The following is a 12,150-nucleotide window of genomic DNA, read 5'->3' as shown; positions in this document are numbered from 1 at the left end:
TGTTTTCCTTTGTGTTTTGTGAGTGGTTATTTTCAGTCTTTGTGTGTCTGCACCAGATAGAACTGTTTCGGTCAATTTGTTGTTTTGTATTTTTGAAGTGTTCAGTTGTTTATTAAAAAGATGAACACTAACCACGCTGCACTTTGGTCCTCTCCTTCTTCCACCCAAGACAGCCGTTACACTTGTTCTCTGAAAAATAGCATTGTATTTGGTCAAACACAATTATCTCCATCAGTTTCCTAAGAACAGCCAGCAAAGGGTGCTTTACTATTTTTAGGCAGTGGAATTACTTAGGCTTCCTTCCACGCATGTGGACACACACTCCTTAAGGCTTTGGTTAAGGATATAGCAAATAGTGATGGCAATACAGTCTGCTCCCATTCTCAATAGTTTCCCATCAAAGTTGTCTACACCTGGTGGCTTATCATTATTGATGGATAAAAATAGTTTTACCAACTTGACCAAATTCAAAACAGCATTCCTTCTCTTTCATTATTAGATATTTTATACAAAAATATGATGGTTCACTGTTCAGTTTTGTCATTTCACTTCTGAGTTTTTCCACCTCGAAAGGTTCTGTCATAAATGACACGTCAACTTTAATGAACCATGGAGATGAATTGGGTTTTCTGCCCATTGCATAATTTAAGGTACTTCAAAGTCTTTTGTGCATTGTGTTTTATGTCAGTTATCTTGGTTTGGTGATATAACTTCTTCTTCGTTTTGTTCAGTTTAGTCACAGACGTTCAGCTGAGCAGCCTGACTTGTTTGCCACCTCTTTTGCATGATCTGTTTGAACCATAACATGTTTCAATTAATCATCAATCATCAAGGCCCCCTTGAACTTTGTGACCTTTTGCCACATTTCAGGCTTCAAACATAAAGATATAAAACTGTATTTTTTTGTGAAGAATCAACAACAAGTGGGACACAATCATGAAGTGAAATGACATTGATTGGATATTTCAAACTTTTTTAACAAATCACAAACTGAAAAATGGGGCGTGCAAAATTATTCAGCCCCTTTACTTTCAGTGCAGCAAACTCTCTCCAGAAGTTCTGTGAGCATCTCTGAATGATCCAATGTTGACCTAAATGACTAATAATGATAAATACAATCCACCTGTGTGTAATCAAGTCTCCGTATAAATGCACCTGCACTGTGATAGTCTCAGAGGTCCGTTAAAAGCGCAGAGAGCATCATGAAGAACAAGGAACACACCAGGCAGGTCCGAGATACTGTTGTGAAGAAGTTTAAAGCCGGATTTGGATACAAAAAGATTTCCCAAGCTTTAAACATCCCAAGGAGCACTGTGCAAGCGATAATATTGAAATGGAAGGAGTATCAGACCACTGCAAATCTACCAAGACCTGGCCGTCCCTCTAAACTTTCAGCTCATACAAGGAGAAGACTGATCAGAGATGCAGCCAAGAGGCCCATGATCACTCTGGATGAACTGCAGAGATCTACAGCTGAGGTGGGAGACTCTGTCCATAGGACAACAATCAGTCGTATATTGCACAAATCTGGCCTTTATGGAAGAGTGGCAAGAAGAAAGCCATTTCTTAAAGATTTCCATAAAAAGTGTCATTTAAAGTTTGCCACAAGCCACCTGGGAGACACACCAAACATGTGGAAGAAGGTGCTCTGGTCAGATGAAACCAAAATTGAACTTTTTGGCAACAATGCAAAACGTTATGTTTGGCGTAAAAGCAACACAGCTCATCACCCTGAACACACCATTCCCACTGTCAAACATGGTGGTGGCAGCATCATGATTTGGGCCTGCTTTTCTTCAGCAGGGACAGGGAAGATGGTTAAAATTGATGGGAAGATGGATGGAGCCAAATACAGGACCATTCTGGAAGAAAACCTGATGGAGTCTGCAAAAGACCTGAGACTGGGACGGAGATTTGTCTTCCAACAAGACAATGATCCAAAACATAAAGCAAAATCTACAATGGAATGGTTCAAAATAAACATATCCAGGTGTTAGAATGGCCAAGTCAAAGTCCAGACCTGAATCCAATTGAGAATCTGTGGAAAGAACTGAAAACTGCTGTTCACAAATGCTCTCCATCCAACCTCACTGAGCTCGAGCTGTTTTGCAAGGAGGAATGGGAGAAAATGTCAGTCTCTCGATGTGCAAAACTGATAGAGACATACCCCAAGCGACTTACAGCTGTAATCGCAGCAAAAGGTGGCGCTACAAAGTATTAACTTAATAACCTCTTAAGTCGACCCTCTACTTTTTCGAACATTCTGTTAAAAATCGCGCAACATTTCGGCGTCCTGCTACTCATGCCAGGAATATAGTATATGCATATGATTAGTATGTGTGGATAGAAAACACTCTCACGTTTCTAAAACTGGTTAAATCACCGCTGTGACTATAACAGAGCGTCTGTTTCATCGAAAAGCGCAAGAAAAACTGATCACTGAAAACTGAGGGGCACGAAATTAAATAGGGCCGAGATTGCAAGTCCTACAGCTTCCACACGATGTCACCACTCTTGTCAATTGCCTTCTCGTTGTTTCTTGGTCAAACGAGGAAGAGAGACCACTTTCCATCCGGTCTCCGACAGGAAGTTTTGGAAGAGAGATTTTGGAAGATGATTTGAAAGCGTGGAGCTATTGAATACACATCGCCTCATGATCAATTTGATAGATTATTAACGTTTACTAATACCTAAAGTTGGATTACAAAAGTATTTCGAAGTATTTTGTGTAAGTTTATCATCGACTTTTTTAATTTAAAAAAATTACGTAGCGTTTTGAAACAGTGTTTTTTTCTGAATCACACAGTTTCCATAGATGGATATTTTGGGTATATATGGACCGATTTAATCGAAAAAAAGACACAATAGTGATGTTTATGGGACATATAGGAGTGCCAACAAAGAAGCTCGTCCAAGGTAATGAAAGTTTTATATTTTATTTCTGCTATTTGTGTAGCGCCGGCTACGCTAATTCTTTTGTTTACGTCGCCTTCAGGTATTTCGGGGTGTTGCATGCTATCAGATAATAGCTTCTCATGCTTCTCATGCTTTCGCCGAAAAGCATTTTAATAATCTGACTTGTTGGCTAGATTCACAACGAGTGTAGCTTTAATTCAGTGCCCTGCATGTGTGTTTTGATGAACGTTTGAGTTTTAACGAGTGCTATTAGCATTTGGCGTAGCGCATTTGCATTTCCAGATGCCTAGATGGGACGTCTGCGTCTCAGGTCGACGCAAGAGGTTTAAGGGGGGCTGAATAATTTTGCACGCCCAATTTTTCAGTTTTTGCTTTGTAAAAAAGTTTGAAATATCCAATAAATGTCGTTCCACTTCATGATTGTGTCCCACTTGTTGTTGATTCTTCACAAAAAAATACAGTTTTATATCTTTATGTTTGAAGCCTGAAATGTGGCAAAAGGTCGCAAAGTTCAAGGGGGCCGAATACTTTCGCAAGGCACTGTAGAAGCTTACTTTTGAGAGGACAACTATTTGCTAACTAGTCAATGTTCGGGTCACACAGAAAATAAACCTCTCTGTTAACATCACACACACTATCTAGCATTGCACGCATATTATCCAAATACTGACTGTTAGCACCTGGTGGCTTATAGCAGCACCCCAAAAGAAGAGGCTGTATATGAGGCAGGTGAACAACCACAACCCTTCACTAACATTTGACACGAGATCCTCTTTAAGTTGAACAGGGATATGGCTCTGAAACTCTCCCATAGGCATTCCTGTCTTTTGTGTAGATGTTATATCCGTGTATTGCTACTGCTGTATCATCAAATGAATGATCTTAGTGAGTTTCAGAGATGGCCAGTATATGAATGTTATCTGTTAGCAAGTTATTGATTTCATGAACCATATTTCTAAGGCTACATATATTAATATGTGCTATTCTTAGCCCTTTCCCAGGTAGCCTACAGATAGAAATAGAAATACTATGTTTGTGTGTGTGTGTGTGAGGGGAGGGTCATCGGAGAGGGGGAGAAAAAGGGACATGGGCGTGTCTTCTGGAGCTGCTGGGGAAATGAAAACCTCCAGAAGAGAGTGAGAGAGAGAGAAAATATGTTCAACTCCTCACTTAATCTGTACTCACATGGAGTGGGCCACTTCCTCTCCCCCTCTCCCCCTATTTTGTCTGAACCTGTCATACTAATAAAGCCCTTTGTGATCGACCTTGGCAAAGAAGTGAGTCTGTATGTGAGAGGACGGGGGAATGGGGGACGGGGTGTGTTATGTGTTGTTGTGTTTTGGGGGCAGTAAATCTCTCTCCACACTAACGGAGACAGGGAGGAAGGTGAGATGTGATGGGAAGAGAGACCGAGGGATGGGAGGTGAGATGTGATGGGTACAGAGACCGAGGGATCAAATAAAATAAAATAAAAGTTTGTTTGTCATGTGTGCCTTTGACAATTTCTAGGGCCTAGGGCCTTCCTAAAAAACTGCCTGGGGGTCCTGGATGGCAGGCAGCTTTGCCCCAGTGATGTACTGGGCCGTACGCACTACCCTCTGAAGTGCCTTGCGGTCGGAAGCCGAGCAATTGCCGTACCAGGAAGTGATGCATCCTATCGATGTTGCAGCTGTAGAATCTTTTGAGGATGTCAGGACCGATGCCAAAAATGTTTAGTTTCCTGAGGGGGAATAGGCTTTGTTGTGCCCTCTTCACGACTGTCTTGGTGTGTTTGAACCAATCTAGTTTGTTGTTGAGTTCTCAACCTGCTCCACTACAGCCCCGTCGATGGGAATGGGGACGTGCTCGGTGCTCCTTTTCCTGTAGTCCACAACCATCTCCTTAGTCTTGGTTACGTTGAGGGATAGGTTGTTATTCTTGCACCACCCGGCCAGGTCTCTGACCTCCTCCCTATAGACTGTCTCGTCGTTGTCGCTGATCAGGCCTACCACTGATGTGTCGTCAGCAAACTTAATGATGGTGTTGGAGTCGTGCCTGGCCATGCAGTCGTGGGTGAACAGGGAGTACAGGAGGACACTGAGCACGCACCCCTGGGGAGCTCCAGTGTTGAGGATCAGCGTGGCAGATGTGTTGCTACCTACCCTCACCACCTGGGGGCGGCCTGTCAGGATGTCCAGGATCCAGTTGCAGAGGGAGGTGTTTAGTCCCAGGTTCCTTAGCTTGGTGATGAGCTTTGAGGGTACTATGGTGTTGAACGCTGAGTTGTAGTCAATGAACAGCATTCTCACATAGGTGTTCCTTTTGTCCAGGTGGGAAAGGGCAGTGTGGAGTGCAATAGAGATTGCATCATCTGTGGATCTGTTTGGGCGTTATGCAAATTGGAGTGGGACTAGGGTTTCTGGGATAATGGTGTTGATGTGAGCCATTACCAGCCTTTCAAAGCACTTCATGGCTACGGACGTGAGTGCTACGGGTCTGTAGTCATTTAGGCAGGTTGCCTTTGTGTTCTTGGGCACAGGGACTATGGTGGTCTGCTTGAAGCATGTTGGTATTACAGACTCAATCAGGGACATGTTGAAAATGTCAGTGAAGATACTTGCCAGTTGGTCAGCACATGCCCGGAGCACACGTCCTGGTAAACCGTCTGGCCCCGCAGCCTTGTGTATGTTGACCTGTTTAAAGGTCTTACTCACGTCGGCTACGGAGAGCGTGATCACACAGTCGTCCGGAACAGCTGATGCTCTCATGCATGCCTCAGTGTTGCTTGCCTCGAAGCGAGCATAGAAGTGATTTAGCCCCTCTGGTAGGCTTGTGTCACTGGGCAGCTCACGGCTGTGCTTCCCTTTGTAGTCTGTAATAGTTTGCAAGCCCTGCCACATCCGACGAGCGTCGGAGCCGGTGTAGTATGATTCAATCTTAGCCCTGTATTGACGCTTTGCCTGTTTGATGGTTCGTCGCAGGGCATAGCGGGATTTCTTGTAAGCTTCCAGGTTAGAGTCCCGGACCTTGAAAGCGGCAGCTCTATCCTTTAGCTCAGTGCGAATGTTGCCTGTAATCCATGGCTTCTGGTTGGGGTATGTACGTACAGTCACTGTGGGGACGAAGTCCTCAACGCACTTATTGATTTAAGCCAGTGACTGATGTGGTGTATTCCTCAATGTCATCGGAAGAATCCCGGAACATGTTCCAGTCTGTGATACCAAAGCAGTCCCGTAGTTTGGCATCTGCTTCATCTGACCATGTTTTTATAGACAGAGTCACTGGTGCTTCCTGCTTTCATTTTTGATTGTAAGCAGGAATCAGGAGGATAAAGTTGTGGTCGGATTTACCAAATGGAGGGCGAGGGAGAACTTTGTACACGTCTCTGTGTGTGGAGTACAGGTGATCTAGAATTGTTTTCCGGTCTGGTTGCACATTTAACATGTTGATAGAGATTTGGTAGAACTGATTTAAGTTTCCCTGCATTAAAGTCTCTGGCCACTAGGAGCACCCTGTCTGGGTGAGTGGTTTCCTGTTTGCTTATTTCCTTATACAGCTGACTGAGTGCGGTCTTAGTGCTGTGGTGGTAAATAAACAGCCACGAAAAGTATAGCTGAGAACTCTCTAGGCAAGTAGTGTGGCCTGCAGTTTATCACAATATACTATACTTCAGGCGAGCAGAATCTAGAGACTTCCTTAGATTTCATGCACCAGGTGTTGTTTACAAATATGCACAGACCCCCCCCCCCTCCTCGTCTTACAGGAGTGTGCTGTTCTATCCTGCCGGTGCAGCGTGTATCCCGCTAGCTGAATATCCATGTCGTCATTCAGCCACGATTCCGTGAAGCATAGGATATTACAGTTTTTGATATCCCGTTGGTAGGATATTCGCGATCGTACCTCGTCTAGTTTATTGTCCAATGATTGCACGTTGGCGAGTAATATTGACAGTAACGGCAGCCTTCCTAGTTAGCTTCTGCGGGTCCAGACGAGGCATCCGGGCTCTTTGTTTTGCGAATAATTGGGATGTCTGCCCTGTGGGGTGTTTGGAGAATATCGTGTGAGTCCTGCTTGTTGTTGTTGTTGAAGAAGAAATCTTTGTCTAATCCGAGGTGAGTGATCGCTGTCTTGATATCCAGAAGCTCTTTTCTTCCTTAAGATATGGTTGCAGAAACATTATGTACAAAAAAACCCACATAATAGCACAATTGGTTAAGAGGCCGTAAAATGGCGGCCATCTCCTCCGGCGCCATTTGTGTGATGGGAGGTGTGATGGGTAGAGAGACCGAGGGATGGGAGGTGAGTTGTGATGGGTAGAGAGACCGAGGGATGGGAGGTGAGTTGTGATGGGTAGAGAGACCGACGGATGGGAGGTGAGTTGTGATGGGTAGAGAGACCGAGGGATGGGAGGTGAGTTGTGATGGGTAGAGAGACCGAGGGATGGGAGGTGAGTTGTGATGGGTAGAGAGACCGAGGGATGGGAGGTGAGTTGTGATGGGTAGAGAGACAGAGGGATGGGAGGTGAGTTGTGATGGGTAGAGAGACCGAGGGATGGGAGGTGAGTTGTGATGGGTAGAGAGACCGAGGGATGGGAGGTGAGTTGTGATGGGTAGAGAGACCGAGGGATGGGAGGTGAGTTGTGATGGGTAGAGAGACAGAGGGATGGGAGGTGAGTTATGATGGGTAGAGAGACCGAGGGATGGGAGGTGAGTTGTGATGGGTAGAGAGACCGAGGGATGGGAGGTGAGTTGTGATGGGTAGAGAGACCGAGGGATGGGAGGTGAGTTGTGATGGGTAGAGAGAGACCGAGGGATGGGAGGTGAGTTGTGATGGGTAGAGAGACCGAGGGATGGGAGGTGAGTTGTGAGGGGTAGAGAGACCAAGGGATGGGAGGTGAGTTGTGATGGGTAGAGAGACCGAGGGATGGGTTGCTATAAAAAGTTTGTAAGGATGTCGAGAGCTCAAAGTCCCCTAGTGCCTAGGTTGGGGTGAATGAGTATGTTTGTATTCTCTACACATAGCCTATACATTATGCAGTGTGTGTGTGTGTGTGTGTGTGTGTGTGTGTGTGTGTGTGTGTGTGTGTGTGTGTGTGTGTGTGTGTGTGTGTGTGTGTGTGTGTGTGTGTGTGTGTGTGTGTGTGGGGAAAGCTTATACATTCTCAAGACACCTCAGCACCTCATCAGTGCTGACCGTGCACTGACAGAAGATCCATGGTGGGCACGCAATCCTCCTGGCTCTTACTGCTCACTCACTCTCCCTAGAAGAGGAAAGGGGAGAGGAGAGGAGAGGAGAGGAGAGGAGAGGAGAGGAGAGGAGAGGAGAGGAGAGGAGAGGAGAGGAGAGGAGAGGAGAGGAGAGGAGAGGGAGGAAGGGGAGAGGGAGAGGGAGAGGGAGGGGAGGGAGGGGAGAGGAGGGAGGGGGGAGGGAGGGGAGGGGAGGGGGGAGTGGAGGATGACAGCAGGATGGAGTTCTGTAATTTCCCAGTAACTTCTGGGGGTCTGACCACCTCCATTTGTTGTGGTTTTTCTGACTGTAATCAGACCCTCTGCTGGTTGACTGTCTCGGCTAGCTACACTTATTCTTGCATACTTTAACTTTCCCACACATACAAACTAAATCTAATCTGTCACACACACACTCCTTCTCTGCTCCATCTCGTGACCCTAAAACCACAACAAAACATCCCAGTCCAGCTCAGTTCATTCAAAACACTTCCCCCGTTATCACGAACGCAGAGGCAATTTACCATTTACAAGCATTTCTCCCAATGCGTAGCAGCAGGAGAGAACTGTTTGTGGTGCGGTGTGTGTGTGGCTGCTGAACTTTTTTGGGGGTGTCTGCATTTGTCTATTGGCCTACTCTGTACTGTATATATTTTCTTGTGTTTCTGTCTTTGCATTTGAAAACAATCATGGGTCTCTAAGTATGTGCACCCATCTTGATTTGAATAATACTAGTGTGTTTAGCACATACAGTATCGCTGATCACTGATGAGATCATAGTAAAATCACACAATGGAGACCGTTTAGATCTCAGACAGCTGGCAGAATGCTGGAACACCCACTGGCTTGACCCCCAGCTGAGTCAGCGGGACATATCTCTGTTTCTATTAAGTTTAAGGCATCCACATAACGAAACCTGAGTTAGAGTTTGCCTGAGGCCTTTTCGTCCGACTGACAGCTGGAAACTGAAGGAGTTTCGTAAGACGACTGCCTTCATGATATGGATGCCGCACCAGTCTTTGTATCCAGCTCCTGAAGCACATTCAAAAGTAGAAAGGAGCAGCAAGCCAGCCAGGCAGCCAGGACAGCCAGGGCTTTGAGCCCGAGGAATGTACCAGGACATGGGCCACTGCTCCTGATAGCAATAGGAAGTAGAACTCATCATCTTATTATGTCATATTCTGTAAATGCCACTGAGTACGACGAGGAGCGCAACTCACCACAGGGCACAGGCCACTGCTCTAAGGGAATGTGGCAATGTTGCATAGAAGTAGAATTCCTAGAAGGGCATCCCCATTCAGGTCAATAGGTAGGTGATGGGTGAACCAGTGGGAATTATATGTCTATGATTATACCATTTTCACTGACCACAGCTCCAGAGGACACAGAGCCCAAGGGGTCAGAGAGAGGGGTGGGAGATGAAGGGATAATCGAGGAAGAGAGGAGAGATGTAGGGAGGGGAGAGTGATTGGGGAAATTAGAGGATTTGTGAATTGAGGAAGGAAGAGAGAAGGGAAATGTGAAATTCTGGAGAGAATGTAAAGACAGGATATAAATGTCAGTACCAATGAGAAATTATGTAAATGATATGACAAATTCTGTCTTGTTTTACTGTAATTGGAAACATCTAGACATCTAACATCTTGCAGGGGAAGTGGGAAAAAGGAGCATTCATCTGGAAATCGAATCATCATAAAACCGGATCATGTGGTGACTTTAGCCATACCAGTTATCCTGATGCCTGAATGAAGGATAGCGGTGTGTGAGTGTGTGTCTGTGTTTTTGGTTTTACTATCCTTGTGGGAACCAGAAGTCCTCATAAGGATAGCAAAACAAGGCCGATTGCGGGGACATTCCGCCAGTCCCCACAAGGAACAATTAGGGTTAGGGTTACAATTAAGGTTCGTTTTAGGGTTAGGAGTTAGGGTTAGGTTTAGGGTTTGGGGTTAAGTTTAAGGTTAGGGTTAGGAATAAGGGCTAGGGTTAGGGAAAATAGGATTTTGAATGGGAATCAATTGTTTGGTCCCCACAAGGAGAGTAAAACAAACGTGTGTGTGCACGCTTATGTGCGTGCACTTGTGCATGCATGTGTGTGTGTGTGTCAGTGTGTGTATGTCCGTGTGTGTGTGTTCTTATATGTGTGCGTGCATATGTACCCTGAGTGAATCTACGGTATGTGTCTTTGCCAGCATATGTGTACCCATCACGACAAGCACCTTTATGAAATGTCTGCTGACTGATGATACAGGTCCTCCTTCCCCAGCTGCCAGGGGCGGGCTTTGACCTCTGGGGCGGGCTGTGACCTCTTGTGCTTCACGGGCCATCTACCAGAACTGCAACAACCAGCAACCTGCAGGTAGAGCCCCACCATGACACAGGAGCAGGGTTGGGGAGTAACAGATTACATGTCATCCGTTACATGTAAGGGATTACAAAAAAACGGTAACTGTTATCCATTACGTTACAGCAAAGAATATTGTAATTAGAGTACAGATACTTTTGAAAAACTAGGATTACTCTTAAATTCAGAAAGGAGGTTTATGAAAAAAACATTTTCTCAATGACATTCAAATCAGCATTGAAAAAAGGAGCAAGTTGAAGTTTGTTCCACTTGAGCGAGTCTGATCCGAAGTCAGAGACCACTATGATGACACGTCAAATGGGTTTGATGGATCGCAGAACAAGAGCAGGAATTGGCTTTTGTAAGCTACACTCCAAGCTATGTCTTCCAATGGTGTGACTGCTGTCGGCTTGGCGATAAGGACGACAGCAGTGGTGTAGTAGACGGCGATACGGATATCACTTATTATTGTTATCTACATAGCGCATTGGTGTGAATCATACTGCTGCTCTCTCATTTAGCTATTTGCGCCTTACGGATTGTGGTTGTTGTAGATGGCTGTTCACAAATCTAAATGTGTATTTGAACCCAATAATGGTTGAATTCAAGAAGTTTAAGCTGCCCATAAATCATTGTCAGTTAAAAATGTGCTCTTGCAACAGCTGCACAGTGGGGTCCCAGCCTATATAATAAAAGTGGGACTTGTATTGCTCAATCTAATTCATGCTGATAAAAATGTTTTATCCATAGGCCTAATGGACACTTTAAAACTCACACACTTTTGGTAGTCTTAAAGGGGTAAGCTGTTGTTGTTACATCCATTTTTAGACTTACAAATAATATATATATATATATATATATATATATATCCATTGATTATTGAAGAATATAACTTTTAAATGCCTCATGAGCTTAGTTCAACTGTCACACCCCATCAAAACCCAAAATATAAGCTTGTTTTTCTCCAATGTTTGTAAACATTGTAAATGTAAACAAACACCTTATAGCCTCATAACACTGTTAAAACAATAGTTTTGATATCATGGATGGTCAGTCCTTGCATCCATAGCTCTATCTATTAATCTGAGAGTGGTTGCATTTCTCCAGGCCCATCCCTCAGCTTTCTATCAAAACAGAGGCAGGGTGACCGTTTTGTTACTGTTTCATCTGTGGATTTGCCCTTTAAACAGCTGCATATTATCAAGATATCAAAGTGTCACCAACAAAAAGTTAAACAATAGGCCTATTGCAAATGCAGCATATGGCATTAATTTTTCACATGTAAATAGCCATTTTCAGTACTACTCAAAGCATGCCATTGCATGAGCGCAGCATTTATTTTTCAACTCGAATCAATGAGTCCCATCAGTACTCCATGACAACAAAATCATAAACAGAGTAGGGCTGGCTAATAAGTCCTTCGTTTTGGGGTCATGCTCAGATAAAACCATTTGTCTAACCTATACTTTCATATTTCCATGTCCTATTCTTGAAGATCAAGGGGTATAACATTGGAATGACTGGAATTCTGATAGACTTTGGTTTTTAATGTAAAGATATTTATTTTTATTGAACTTTTATTTAACTGGGCAAGTCAGTTAAGAACAAATTCTTATTTACAATGACGGCCTACCCCGGCCAAACCCTAACCCGGAGGACACTGGCCCAATTGTGCACCGCCCCATGGGA

The sequence above is a fragment of the Oncorhynchus tshawytscha genome, linkage group LG16 (assembly GCF_018296145.1).
Source record: "Oncorhynchus tshawytscha isolate Ot180627B linkage group LG16, Otsh_v2.0, whole genome shotgun sequence".
In the NCBI taxonomy this organism is placed as follows: Eukaryota; Metazoa; Chordata; class Actinopteri; order Salmoniformes; family Salmonidae; genus Oncorhynchus; species Oncorhynchus tshawytscha.
Note: the sequence above shows the minus strand (reverse complement) of the source record.